Below are 16,175 nucleotides of genomic sequence, written 5' to 3' on the forward strand. Positions count from 1 at the left end.
TAAAGGTGAAGAGATGGGGAAAAACATACCATGCACATGGACACAGCAAAAAAGCTGGAGTATCCATCCTCATTTCAGATAATGTGGACTTCAAGTCAAAATTAGTCAGAAGGGATAAAGAAGGACATTTCATACTGCTTAAGGGAAGCATAAATCAGCAAGACATAACAATCATAAATATCTATGCCCCAAACTGTGGCTCATCCATATATGTCAAACAAATCCTTCTCAATTCCAGAAATCAAATAGATCACAACACAATAATACTAGGTGATTTAACACACCTCTCTCACCACTGGACAGGTCCTCCAAACAAAAATTGAACAAAGAAACCATGGATTTCAATAACACAATCAATAATTTAGACTTAAAGGACATTTATAGAATATACCATCCAACAAAGAGCGAATACACTTTCTTCTCAGCAGCACATGGATCCTTCTCTGAAATAGACCATATATTATGCCACAAAGCTAATGTTAGCAAATACAAGAAGATAGAGATACTACCTTGTATTCTATCAGATCATAATGGATTGAAATTAGAAATAAATGACAGAGTAAAAAACAGAAACTACTCCAACACCTGGAGATTAAATAATATGCTATTGTATGATGAATTGATAATAGAAGATATCAGGAAGGAAATTAAAAAATTCTTAGAGTTAAATGAGAAAAAAGAGACAACATATCAAAATCTCTGGGACACTATGAAAGCAGTACTTAGAGGAAAATTTATTTCATGGAGTACATTCAATAAAAAAAGAAAAAATCAACAAATAAACGACCTAACACTACGGCTCAAAGCCCTAGAAAAAGAAGAGCAGACCAACACCAAAAGTAGTAGAAGACAGGAAATAGTTAAACTCAGAGCTGAAATCAATGAAATTGAAACAAAAGAAACAATTGAAAAAATTAACAAAATAAAGCGTTGGTTCTTAGAAAAAATAAACAAAATTGATAAACACTTAGGCACACTAACAAAGAGAAAGAGAGAGGAAACTCAAATTACTAAAATTCGGAATGAATAAGGAAATATCACAACAGACACGAGTGAAATACAAAACATAATTAGAAGCTATTTTGAAAATCTATACTACAACAAAACAGAAAACCTTGAAGACATCAAGAAATTTTTAGAGACATATGAATTACCTAAACTGAACTAGGAGGACATACATAACTTAAATAAATCAATTTCAAGCCATGAAATAGAAGAGGTCATCAAAAACCTCCCAAAAAAGAAAAGTCTGGGACCAGATGGGTTCTCAGCCGAGTTCTACAAAACCTTTAAAGAAGAGCTCATTCCAATACTCCTCAAAGTGTTCCATGAAATAGAAGAGGAGGGAACCCTCCCAAACTCATTCTATGAAGCCAATATCACCCTGATACCTAAACCAGACAGAGACACATCGAGGAAAGAAAATTTCAGACCAATATCCTTAATGAACATCGACACAAAAATTCTCAACAAAATTTCAGCAAATTGCATACAAAAATATATTAAAAAGATAGTGCACCATGATCTAGTGGGTTTTATCCCAGGGATGCAAGGTTGGTTCAACATCCGGAAATCAATAAATGTCATTCACCATATCTATAGACTTAAAGTCAAGAATCACATGATTATTTCGATAGATGCAGAAAAAGCATTTGATAAAATACAGCACCCCTTCATGCTCAAAACACTAGAAAAAATTGGGATAGTGGGAACATTCCTTAACATTGTAAAGGCCATCTATGCTAAGCCCATGGCTAATATCATTCTAAATGGGGAAAAACTGAAAGCATTCCCCCTAAAAACTGGAACAAGGCAGGGATGCCCTCTTTCACCACTTCTTTTCAACATTGTCCTTGAAACTGTAGCCAGAGCAATTGGACAAACCAAATAACAATGAATCAAAAACTGTTACCCTAGGTAAATGTATGATTACACAAATGGTATGCCTCTACTTCATGTACAGAGAAACAACATGTATCCCATTTGTTTACAATAAAAATGAATTTAAAAAAGTTATACCTAGTGAAATTTCTTTCAAAAGTGAAAAATATATACTTTCACTGAGAAAATAAAATAAGGAAATGTATCAGCAGCAGACATGCCCTTCAAGAAATGCCAAAATAGTCTGGGGATGTAGCTCAGTGGGAGAGCACTTACTTAGCATGTGCTAGGTCCTGGGTTCAATCCCCAGTCACTACCTAAAAAAAAAAAAAAAAAAAAACATCAAAATGAAAACAAAAAGATATATTGAAATATTTTCTCTAGGCAAAAGGAAAATGAAGTAAATCAGCATATATATATATATATTATATGCTATTACATATATAATAGGTTTTGAATATTTTTTCTTCTATAAGTAAGGCCTGGTTTCTCTCTCCCTTCCTTTAAGACCTTTCCATTGCCTTTCATTTTCAGCAGTTTGCCTATGATATGTCTTTGCAGTGAATTTCTTTGGGACACTATGTGTTCTATTTGGGGTTCATAGAATTTCTTGAATCTGTAAGTTTAAATATTGCCAAATTTGGGAAATATTTATCCATAATTTCTGAGTACATTTTTAGCTCTACTTGTTTCCCTGGTCCTTCCTTTCTAGACTCTGATGACAATATTGTTATATATATATATATATATATGTGTGTGTGTGTGTGTGTGTGTGTGTGTGTGTGTGTGTGTTTAAATAACCTTTATTTGACTTAATAATTGCCACAAAGGGGAAGAGTAGTGATGTTGGCATTTGGCTACACCAAAAAGAAGTCATAAACTGCTTCTTTTAAATGAAAAGTTAAAAAGTATTACACAATAAATTCTTTTGACATTTATTTTTTTTAAATATTTTTAGTTATAGATGGACAGATACCTTTATTTTTATGTGGTGCTGAGGATCAAACCCAGTGTCTCAGATGTGGTAGGCAAGCACTCTATCACTGAGCTACAACCCCAGCCTCTGTATTGTGTTATATTATTGTCAATATATTAGTGTATCTTGGTATAGTCACATTAGTCCCTGAGGTTCACTTTGTTTTTTATAGTGTCTTTTTTCTCTTTTTCCAGTTGGATAATTTCTTCTATTCTATGCTTAATTTCACTGATTCTTTCTTCTGTCCTCTTCATTTTTCTGTTGTGACTAACATTTAGTTTTAAAATTGTGGTTAAATTATTTTTTTCATTTCTCAAATGTCCACTTGTTTTTGCTTCATATCTTCTATATCTTTGTAGAGGCTTTATGTCTTTCATGGAACTTTCTATTTTTTTCAAACAATTTATAACCACTTGTTGAAGCAATTTTATGATGACCAATTTTAAATCTTTCTAAGATAATTCTAAAATCTCTGTCTACTCTGTGTTTGCATCTAGTAATTGTGTTTTTTCCTTAGGTTTGTCTTTTTCTCATTCTTGGTATGATAAATTATGAAAATCTGGACATTTAGGATATTATGTTATGAAACTCTGGGTATTATTATTTTTTTTTTGACATAAGTATCAACTTTTATTTTTTTTTATTTATTTTTTATTTTATTTTTATTTATTTTTATTTTTATTTTTTTTACATTTACATAGGGTAATGATGTTTATTTTAAACCTCTGTTTTAGTTGTGTTTCTATGATACCAGTCTGTCAGTTGAAGTGGCTAGGGATACGCTACCTTATCATTTCCAGTTGTATGTAGAGTTCCAGATTCCTCACTTGCTCTCCATTGACACCCAAGGGAAGCCTATTTATTTTTTCTGGGCAAAGGTAGGACATTTGTCTCCCCACTTAGGTTTTCACTTTGCCTCCCTTGCTGGGAGGAGTTGGAGTTCTGTTACTGCTACCTATAAGTAAAATGGTGAGATCTTTGGAAAACAGTCTGGCAGTCTTCAAAACGTTAAAATAGAGGTACTATAGACCCAACAATCTACTCAGATATAATCACAAGAAAAATGTAAACATATTTCCACACAAATGTTCACAACAGCCTAATTATAGTAGCTAAAAAGTGGAATCAACTCAGATGTTCACAAATTATGAATGGATAAACCAAATGTGGTATATCCAGCCAATGGAGTCTTATTGAGCAATAATAAGAAATGAAGTACTGAACATGTTGCAACATGGGTTAGTCTTGAATCATCATGCTAAGTGAAAGAAGCCAGTTATGAAACCTAAATATTATAAGATTCCATTTATATTAAATATCTAGAATAGGTAAATCTATATAGACAGAAAGTTGACAGCTGCCTAGAGTATGACTTGGGGGCAAATGGGGGTGACTACTAATGGATATGAGTTTCCTTTTTGGGTAAAAATGACAATGTTTTAAATTTGATTGTGATAGTGGTTGCATCATCCAGTAAATAAACCAAAACCTATTGAATTGTACACTTTAAATGGATGAATTGTATGCAGTGTGAAAAATATCTCACTAAAGGTTTACAAAAAAGAAAAACCAAGGAAATTACCACCTTACATTTCCTCAGGCTCAAAGGTCTCTAGCTAGTCTGTTTTCTTCTTTCCACCTTTCAGTATCTTCTTATATTTGTTTTATATATAACATCTGTGGGTTTAGTGCACCTAATCCATCTTGTACTGTTAACTAGAATTTATTTGGGTTTTGTTTTGCTTTGTTTTGGTATTTGGGATTGAACCCAGGGGTACTTTATCACTGATCTAGATTCCCAGCCCTTTTTATTTTGAGACAGTTTCTTGCTAAATTGCTGAAGGTCTTATTAAATTGCTGAGGGTGACCTTGAACTTGCAGTCCTCCTGCCTCTCAAGTCCCTGGGATAATAAGCATGTGCCACTGCGCCTACATGAATTCATTCGTTTTAATATTTACCTTTTATCTTTCATTTTAAAAATTAGCTTGTCATGCTGGATGCAGTGGGACGCACCTGTAATCTCAATGGCTCAGGAGGCTCAGGCAGGAGGATCCAGAGTCCAAAGCCAGCCTCAGCAACTTGGCAAGGCCCTAAGCAACTCAATAAGATTCTGTTTCTAAATAAAATACAAAAAAGGGTTGGGGATATGACTCAGTGGTTAGGTGCCCCTGAGTTCAATCCTCAGTATAAAAAAAAATTAGCGTGTCATAATATTTTATTTTTTGTGTGTACTGTCCTATAAATTTAACACATTTATAGGTTGGTTGGCAACAATAATTGGGATACAGAAAAGTTCTACTAGTTCCCAAACTGTTATGTGCTGTCCATTTGTATTCATGTCCTTCCCCCACTTTTAAAATTTTATTAAAATACTTTTTTATTTTTACAAACACATTTTGATTCATTGTACACAAATGGGGTACAACTTTTCATTTCTATGGTTGTACAAAATGTATATTCATACCATTCATGTAATCATACATATATATAGGATAATGCTGTTTCATTCTACTGTTTTTCCATCCCCACCCCCTCCCACCCCTTTTTTCCTCTACACCATCAAAAGTTCCTTCATTCTTCTCTTCTTCCTGCCACTCCCCCATCCTTATATATATATATATATATATATATATATATATATATATATATCAAAAGCTCTGGGGCACTATGAAAGCAGTACTAAGAGGAAAATTTATTGCATGAAGTGCTTTCAAGAAAAGAATAAGAAGTCAACACTAAATGACCTAACATTACAGCTCAAAGCCCTAGAAAAAGAACAGAGCAACACCGAAAGTAGTAGAAGACAGGACATAATTAAAATCAGAGCTGAAATCAATGAAATTGAAACGAAAGAAACAATTGAAAAAATCGACAAAAAAAAAAGTTGATTCTTTGAAAAAGTAAACAAAATTGATAAGCCCTTAGCCACACTAACAAGAAAAGGATTGTCTGGTTTTGGTATCAGGTTGATGTTAGCTTCATAGAAAGAGTTTGGAAGGGTCCCCTCCTCTTCTATTTCATATAATACTTTGAGGAGTACTGGAATGAGCTCTTCTTTGATGGTTTTGTAGAATTCGCCTGAGAACCCATCTGGTCCCGGACTTTTCTTTGTTGGTAGGCTTTTGATGACTTCTTCTATTTCACTGCTTGAAATTGATCTATTTAAATTGTTTATGTCCTCCTGATTCAGTATGGGTAGATCATATGTCCCTAGAAACCTGTTGATGTTTTCGAGATTTTCTATTTTGTTGGAGTAGATTTTCAAAATAGCTTCCAAGTATATTTTGTATTTCAATAGTTTCTGTTGTACTATTTCCTTTTTCATCCAAAATTTCAGTAATTTGAGTTTTCTCTCTCCTTGTCTTTGTTAGTGTGCCTAAGGGTTTATCAATTTTGTTTATTTTTTCAAAGAATCAACTTTTTATTATGTCAATTTTTTCAATTGTTTCTTTTGTTTCAATTTCATTGATTTCAGCTCTGATTTTAACTATTTCCTGTCTTCTACTATTTTTGATGTTGATCTGTTCTTCTTTTTCTAGGGCTTTGAGCTGTAATGTTAGATTGTTTATTTGTTGACTTTTCCTTCTTTTCTTGAATGCCCTCCATGAAATGAATTCTCCTCTTAGTACTGTTTTCATAGTGTCCCAGAGATTTTGATATGTTTTATCTTTGTTCTTGTTTACCTCTAAGAATTTTTTTATTTCCCTCCTGATGTCTTCTGTTATCCATACATCATTCAATAGTGTATTATTTAATCTCCAGGTGTTGGAGTAGTTTCTGTTTTTTTTAAATTTCTTTATTTTTAAAAATTTTTTAATTGTAAACAAATGGGATACATGTTGTTTCTCTGTTTGTACATGGACTAAAGGCATACCATTTGTGTAATCATAAATTTACATAGGGTAATGTTGTTTGATTCATTCTGTTATTTTTTCCCTTCCCGCCCACCCCTCCCACCCCTCTTTTCCCTCTATACAGTCCTTCCTACCTTCATTCTTGCCCCCCTCCCTAACCCTAACCCTAACACTAACCCCTCCCACCCCCCATTATGTGTCATCATCTGCTTATCAGCGAGATCATTCATCCTTTGGTTTTTTGAGATTGGCTTATCTCACTTAGCATGATATTCTCCAACTTCATCCATTTGCCTGCAGATGCCATAATTTTATCATTCTTTATGGCTGAGTAATATTCCATTGTAATATATATATATATATATATATATATATATATATATATATATCACAGTTTCTTTATCCATTCATCAATTGAAGGACATCTAGGTTGGTTCCACAATCTGGCTATTGTGAATTGAGCAGCTATGAACATTGATGTGGCTGTATCTCTGTAGTGTGCTGATTTTAAGACCTTTGGGTATAGGCCAAGGAGTGAGATAGCTGGGTCAAATGGTGGGTCCATTCCAAGCTTTCTGAGGAATCTCCATACTGCTTTCCAAAATGGCTGCACTAATTTGCAACCCCACCAGCAATGTATGAGTGTACCTTTTTCCCCACATCCTCGCCAACACCTATTTTTGCTTGTGTTCTTGATGATCACCATTCTAATTGGGATGAGATGGAATCTTAGTGTAGTTTTGATTTACTCTCATTACTAAAGATGGTGAACATTTTTTCATATGTTTGTTGATTGTTTGTAGATCTTCTCTGTGAAGTGTCTGTTCATATCCTTAGCCCATTTGTTGATTGGGTTATTTGTATTCTTCGTGTAGAATTTTTTGAGTTCTTTATATATTCTGGAAATTAGTGCTCTATCTGAAGTATGAGTGGCAAAGATTTTCTCCCACTCTGTAGGCTCTCTCTTCACATTGCCGATAGTTTCCTTTGCTGAGAGAAAGCTTTTTAGTTTGAATCCATCCCAGTTGTTAATTCTTGCTTTTATTTCTTGTGCTATGGGACTTCTGTTAAGGAAGTCTGATCCTAAGCCAACATGTTGAAGAGTTGGACCTACTTTTTCTTCTATAAGATGAAGGGTCTCGAGTTTTCAAGATGGTGGACTAGAGGGCGGCTGCATTTCATGTTGCTCCAGGATGCAGGATTCAAAAGAGGAGATAGTGAGAGACTTGGGACCAACTCAAAGCCGCCGGGTGAGTCTCTCCCATTGGGGAGGCATCCCGGATGGGGCGGTAGCCCCGGAACGCAGGGAACTTTGTGAAGTAGAGTTGCTCGGCGAGACGCCCCTCACCCGCTGGAGCGGAAAACACGGACAACTGGGATCATCGTAGAGGAGGTGGCTCAGCACAGCGCTTGGACTCGGAGCAACCAATGGGGCTCCGGGCGGCTGCCTGAGGAGGAGCTGCGTGGCGAGCTGTTTGGACTCAGAGCGACCACTTCTGAACACCAGGGGGCTGCCCCGAGGAAGAGGAGGAACATGGCGGGTCACTTGGTCTAGGAGTGACTGTATCAGAGCCACAGGCGGTTGCCAGAGGAGGAGGCGAGTGGTGAGTTGTTTGGACTCAAAGCGACCACTCCTGAACACCGGTGGCCTGCCTGGAGGAGGAGCGCGGTGGGCCGCTTGGTCTCCAAGCGACCGCTCCTGAACACCCGGGGGACTACCCCGAGGAGGAGGAGGAACAGGGCGGGTCACTTGGACTCAGAGTGACTGCCTAGGGCTACGGGCGGTTGGCGGGAGGAGGAGACGCGAAGTGAGTTGCTTGGACTCCTAGTGACTGCGTTGGAACACCAGGCGGCTGTCTGGAGAAAGAGGTGTGTGGCGGGTCTCTGGGTCTGGGAGCTATTGTACGGGGCTCCAGGTGGCGGCTCAGAGGAGGGGCTACATAGCCAGGCGATTAGGTGCAGAGAAGGGTCTCAGGACCGGCTTCTTGGTGGAAAAGACGCACAGAGACATGCCTAGGGGCGGAGCGAAGTTTCCAGGACTGCGGGCAGATTCTCTGAGGAGAGGCAGCCTAAGGAGACTCGTCTGCGAAGGGTGAGGATCCCAGGCCCAGGAGGTAGGTCCGGGCCCCTGGGAACGTTGCAGAGGAAGACAGCCCAGCCCAGGAGGTAGTTGTAGATTGAGGGGAACCTCTAGGAGGGGAACTGACCGGCGAGACCTCCCCACCGGGTGAGTCTTCCCTGCCGGGTGAGGTTTTCCCACAAGGACGGTAAAACCAGAGACACAGGCACAAACAGGCCTTGCCTCAGCCCGCAGCCTAGTTCCCCTTTGGATGACCATTGGTCAATAAGTGGAGGCACCCCTGCCCACTATCAGGGAATATACCCCACCTGAGGGTCACCAACCCTAGAGAGGCAGCTTCCTTGTGGAGCACCGCATTATCAACTTCCTCCAAGACTTCAGGCTACTGAAGGATAAGGGGATATACTAGCAATCTTCAGGGACATTATAAGTCAATAGAGGAAATCTGCAATATCTTAATGACCCACTGATTCCTGAACAATATGAGAAAACAAGGGAAGAAAATGCCCCAAACAAATCTAGATGTTACCTCAATAAAATCCAACGACAGCATGGCAGAAGAAATGACAGAAAGGGAATTCAGAATGTACATAAAAAAATGATCAGGGAAGCAAATGATGAGATGAAAGAGCAAATGCAGGCATTGAATGATGAGATGAAAGAGCAAATGCAGGCATTGAATGATAGCACCAATCGACAGTTAAAAGGGCAAATACAGGAAGCAAAAGATCATTTCAATAAAGAGTTAGAGATATTGAGAAAACAAACCAAACAGAAATCCTTGAAATGAAGGAAACAATAAACCAAATTAAAAACTCCATAGAAAGCATAACCAATAGGATAGAACACCTGGAAGACAGAACCTCAGATATTGAAGACAAAATATTTAACCTTGAAAACAAAGTTGAACAAACAGAGAAGATGGTAAGAAACCATGAACAGAATCTCCAAGAACTATGGGATATCATGAAAAGGCCAAATTTGAGAATTATTGGGATTGAGGAAGGAACAGAGAAACAAACCAAAGGAATGAACAATGTATTCAATGAAATAATATCAGAAAATTTCCCAAATCAAAAGAATGAAATGAAAAATCAAGTTCAAGAGGCTTATAGGACTCCAAATACACAAAATTACAACAGACCCACACCAAGGCACATTATAATGAAAATACCTAATATACAAAATAAAGACAGAATTTTAAAGGCTGTGAGAGAAAAGAACCAAATTACATTCAGGGGGAAACCAATACGGATATCAGCAGATTTTTCATTCCAGTCCCTAAAAGCTAGAAGAGCCTGGAACAACATTTTTCAAGCTCTGAAAGAATGGATGCCAACCAAGAATCTTATACCCAGCAAAACTTACCTTCAAATTTGATGATGAAATAAAATCATTCCATGATAATCAAAAGCTAAAAGAATTTACAAAAAGAAAGCCAACATTACAGATCATTCTCAGCAAAATATTCCATGAGGAAGAGATAAAAAACAAAGAAGCAAATCAGCAAAGGGAGGAATTATCCTAAAGGAACTGTCAAATAAAGGAGGAACCAAGTTGTGTAAAAAGTAAATAAATAAAATTTTAAAAATGAACCAAATGACTGGAAATACAAATCATATCTCAATAATAACCCTGAATGTTAATGGCCTGAATTCATCAATCAAAAGACATAGACTGGCAGATTGGATTAAAAAGAAAGATCCACCAATAAGATGCCTGCAAGAGACTCACCTCATAGAAAGAGATACCCATAGACTAAAGGTGAAAGGATGGGGAAAAACATACCATGCACATGGACTCAGCAAAAAAGCTGGAGTATCCATCCTCATTTCAGATAATGTGGACTTCAAGCCAAAGTTAGTCAGAAGGGATAAAGAAGGACATTTCATACTGCTTAAGGAAGCATAAATCAGCAAGATATAACAATCATAAACATCTATGCCCCGAACAGTGGCTCATCCACGTATGTCAAACAAATCCTTCTCAATTTTAGAAACCAAATACACCATAACACAATAATACTAGGTGATTTTAACACGCCTCTCTCACCACTGGACAGATCTTCCAAACAAAAATTGAACAAAGAAACCATAGATCTCAATAACATAATCAATAATTTAGACTTAACAGGCATTTATAGAATATACCATCCAACCAAGACTGAATACACTTTCTTCTCAGCAGCACATGGATCCTTCTCTAAAATAGACCATATATTATGCCACAAAGCTAATGTCAGCAAATACAAGAAGATAGAGACACTACCTTGTATTCTATCAGATCATAATGGATTGAAGTTAGAAATAAATGAAAGAGTAAAAAACAGAAACTACTCCAACACCTGGAGATTAAAGAATATGCAATTATATGATGAATGGATAACAGAAGGTATTAGGAAGGAAATTAAAAAATTCTTAGAGGTAAATGAGAACAAAGAAACATCATATCAAAATCTCTGGGACACTATGAAAGCAGTACTTAGAGGAAAATTTATTTCATGGAGTACATTCAATAAAAGAAGTAAAACTCAACAAATAAATGACCTAACACTACAGCTCAAAGCCCTAGAAAAAGAACAGACCAACACCAAAAGTAGTAGAAGACAGGAAATAGTTAAACTCAGAGCTGAAATCAACGAAATTGAAACAAAAGAAACAACACAACAAATTGACAAAATAAATAGTTGGTTCTTCGAAAAAATAAACAAACTTGATAAACCTTTAGCAACACTAACAAAGAGAAGACGAGAGAAAACCCAAATCACTAAAATTCGAAATGAACAAGGAAATATCACAACAGACACGAGTGAAATACAAAACATAATTAGAAGCTATTTTGAAAATCTATACTACAATAAAATAGAAAATTTCAAAGACATCAACAGGTTTCTAGAGACATATGAATTGCCTAAACTGAACGAGGAGGACATACACAATTTAAATAGACCAATTTCAAGTAATGAAATAGAAGAAGTCATCAAAAGCCTACCAACAAAAAAAGTCCAGGACCAGATGGGTTCTCAGCCGAGTTCTACAAAACCTTTAAAGAAGAGCTCATTCAAATACTTCTCAAAGTATTCCATAAAATAGAAGAGGAGGGAACCCTCCCAAACTCATTCTATGAAGCCAATATCACCCTGATACCTAAACCAGACAGAGACACATCGAGGAAAGAAAATTTCAGACCAATATCCTTAATGAACATCGACACAAAAATTCTCAACAAAATTTCAGCAAATTGCATACAAAAACATATTAAAAAGATAGTGCACCATGATCAAGTGGGTTTCATCCCAGGGATGCAAGGTTGGTTCAACATCCGGAAATCAATAAATGTAATTCACCATATCAATAGACTTAAAGTCAAGAATCACATGATTATTTCAATAGATGCAGAAAAAGCATTTGATAAAATACAGCACCCCTTCATGCTCAAAACACTAGAAAAAATAGGGATAGTGGGAACATTCCTTAACATTGTAAAGGCCATCTATGCTAAGCCCATGGCTAATATCATTCTAAATGGTGAAAAACTGAGAGCATTCCCCCTAAAAACTGGAACAAGGCAGGGATGCCCTCTTTCACCACTTCTGTTCAATATCGTCCTTGAAACTCTAGCCAGAGCAATTAGACAGACCAAAGAAATTAAAGGGATACGAATAGGAAAGAAGAACTCAAACTATTCCTATTTGCTGATGCTATGATTATATACTTAGAGGAACCAGGAAATTCCACCAGAAAACTTTTAGATCTCATAAGTGAATTCAGTAAATTAGCAGGATCTAAGATCAATGCACATAAATCTAAGGCCTTTTTATACATAAGTGATGAATCTTCAGAAAGAGAAATTAGGAAAACTACCCCATTCACAATAGCATCGAAAAAAATAAAATACTTGGCAATCAATCTCGCAGAAGAGGTGAAAGACCTCTACAATGAGAACTACAGAACACTAAAGAAAGAAATTAAAGAAAACCTTAGAAGATGGAAAGATCTCCCATGTTCTTGGATAGGAAGAATTAATATTGTCAAAATGGCCATACTACCAAAAGTGCTATATTCAATGCAATTCCAATTAAAATCCCAATGATGTACCTTACAGAAATAGAGGAAGTAATTATGAAATTCATCTGGAAGAATAAAAAACCCAGAATAGCTAAAGCAATCCTTGGCAGAAAGAGTGAAGCAGGGGGTATCGCAATACGAGATCTTCAACTCTACTACAAAGCAATAGTAACAAAAACGGCATGGTATTGGTACCAAAATAGAAAGGTGGATCAATGGTACAGAATAGAGGACATGGACACAAACCCAAATAAATACAATTTTCTCATACTAGACAAAGGGGCCAAAAATATGCAATGGAGAAAAGATAGCCTCTTCAACAAATGGTGCTGGGAGAATTGGAAATCCATATGCAACAGAATGAAACTAAACCCATATCTCTCACCATGCACGAAACTAAACTCAAAATGGATCAAGGACCTCAGAATCAGACCAGAGACCTTGCATCTTATAGAAGAAAAAGTAGGTCCAGAGCTTCAACATGTCGGCTTAGGACCAGATTTCCTCAACAGGACTCCCATAGCACAAGAAATAAAAGCAAGAATCAATAGATAGATAGATTCAAACTAAAAAGCTTTCTCTCAGCAAAGGAAACTATCAGCAATGCGAAGAAAGAGCCTACAGAGTGGGAGAAAATCTTTGCCACTCATACTTCAGATAGAGCGCTAATCTCCAGAATCTATAAAGAACTCAAAAAACTCTACACCAAGAATGTAAATAATCCAATTGACAAATGGGTCTTTCTTTTTAATGCAATCTGCCAGTCTATGTTTTTTGATTGGTGAGTTCAGGCCATTAACAATCAGGGTTATTATTGATATATGGTTTGTATTCCCAGTCATTTGGGCTTATTTTTGATTTTTAACTTGAGTTGGTTTCTCCTTTATTTGGTTATTCCTTTAGGATAGTTCCTCCCTATGCTGACTTAAATTGCTGTTTTTCATTTCTTCCACATGGAATACTTTGCTGAGAGTATTCTATAGTGCTGGCTTTCTATTTGTAAATTCTTTTAGCTTTTGTTTATCATGGAAGGATTTTATTTCATTGTCAAATCTTAAGGCAAGTTTTACTGGGTATAAGATTCTTGGTTGGCATCCATTTTCTTTCAGAGCTTAGAAAATATTGTTCTAGGCCCTTCTAGCTTTTAGCATCTGGGTTGAAAAATCAGCCAATATCCATGTTGGTTTCCCCTGAATGTAATCTGATTTTTTCTCTCAGTCTTTAAAATTCTCTTTATTTTGTGTATTAGGTGTTTTCATTATAATGTGCCTTGGTGTGTATCTGTTGTAATTTTGTACATTTGGTGTCATGTAAACCACTTGTATTTGATTTTACATTTCTTTCTTCAGATTTGGGAAATTTTCTTACATATATGTATATATTTTTGTGGTGCTGGGGATTGATCCAGGGGCCTTGTGCTTGCAAGGCAAGCACTCTACCAACTGAGCTATATATATCCCTAGCCGTTCTGATATTATTTCATTGAGTAGATTGTTCATTCCTTTGGTTTGTATCTCTGTGCCTTCCTCAATCTGAATAATTCTTAAATTTGATCTTTTCATGATATCCCATAATTCTTGGAGTTTCTGTTGATGATTTCTTACCATCTTCTCTGTCTAGTCAACTTGTTTTCAAGATTAAATATTTTGCCTCAATGTCTGAGGTTCTGTCTTCCAGGTGATCTAGTCTACTGGTTATGCTTTCTATTCAGTTTTTAATTTGGTTTATTGTCTTTCATTTTAAGGATTTATTTTTTTTTTTTTGTTTTTGAGAATCTCTTTTTTGAAATGGTCTTTTGCTTCCTGCATTTGCTCTTTTAACTGTTGATTGGTGCAAACATTCAGTGCCTGCTTTTGCTCTCTTATCTCATTGTTTGCTTCTCTGATCATTTTAATTATGTACATTCTGAACTTCCTTTCTGACCTTTCTTCTGCCATGCTGTCATTGGGTTTTATGGATGTAGCATCTAGGTTTGTTTGGGACATTTTCTTCCTTGTTTTCTCATGTTGTTCATGTATGTGCAAATCTGAGGTATTGCAATTTCCCCCCTAGAGACTTATAGTGTTCCTGCAGGTTTCCAATATCTCACCTTAAAGTGAGAGATCAATATTAGCAGTACACCATACAACAATATGCATCCTTAACTCAAATAGTCCCTTTAAAGATATTAACCATATTGTCTTAATAAACAGAGATTGTGAGTTCAATTATTGTCTACAGGTTTGCAATAAGGACCATTATTTCTAATCTTATACAAAGAGGAGGGGGATGAGTGTAGGATATAACATTAATGAGATAAGATGTGTGCTTGTAGAGGTACTATTTCATAGGAGTAGTCAAAGCGAAATTAAAAGAAATTCGTTGTTAGCATGTGAAAAGAGAGAAATAGTTTCCAAGGAGACAGATAAGAGGAAAATAGAGAAGATGAGAAAAATATAAAGAAAAGTAGGAATAATAGTAGGTATAATAGGAATACTCATAATATTACTACTAACAAAAACATACCATAAAATTACAGTATTGTTCAAACCTCCTATCTTCAGTAGCCTGATGTCTGGGCGGAACTTGATAATGCAGTGACCCAAGAAGGATGCTGCCCCTCTAGGGAAGGTGACCTCTATGTGGGATATAATCCATGCTAGTGGGCAGAGGTGCCTCCCCATGTTGATAGATGGTCAACTGCAGCATGGGCGATAGACCGTGGACTGGGCCCGGGTTGGGCTGAGCTGGGCCTGGTACTATGGGCCAGGACTCCCAGACGTGGAAGTCTCCTTCAGCGGTGCTGGATTGGGCCTAGGTCTCTGGGCCTTGACTCCCCAGAGCCTGGGCTATTCTCTTATTATTGACTTTTGTGAGTTCTGGCTACAAGTATTTTGTTGGGTACTTTAGAGACTCAATCTTAGGTTTTATCAGGAATCCAGTCTATAATAAATAGGAATATATGAATATAGTTTATATCAGAAATCTAATCTAGACTAAATAAAATGCTCTATTAAGGGCAACTCCTGGTTTAATATAAAATACTCATAAAATGCTTTGTGAAATCAAAATTCATGTATTTGTTAACTATTGTGTTCCCAAAATGGGAGTTACTATATAATCTTTGTTCCCCATAGGTATACAGAATATATCATTTAGCTCTTTTACTAACTTCAATTTAAGGTGAACAAAATGACATTCAGTAATTTAGTAATCTATTCCCAGGAATTCCAATCCAGAGTCCTCCCCTAATCATTGCCTTATAACAGCTGTTTTCCTGTGAATACTTGTTTTTTTTTTTCAAGTTGCCCTTGTACCCTGAAAATTAGCTATACTC

The sequence above is a fragment of the Sciurus carolinensis genome, chromosome X (assembly GCF_902686445.1).
Source record: "Sciurus carolinensis chromosome X, mSciCar1.2, whole genome shotgun sequence".
NCBI lineage: Eukaryota > Metazoa > Chordata > Mammalia > Rodentia > Sciuridae > Sciurus > Sciurus carolinensis.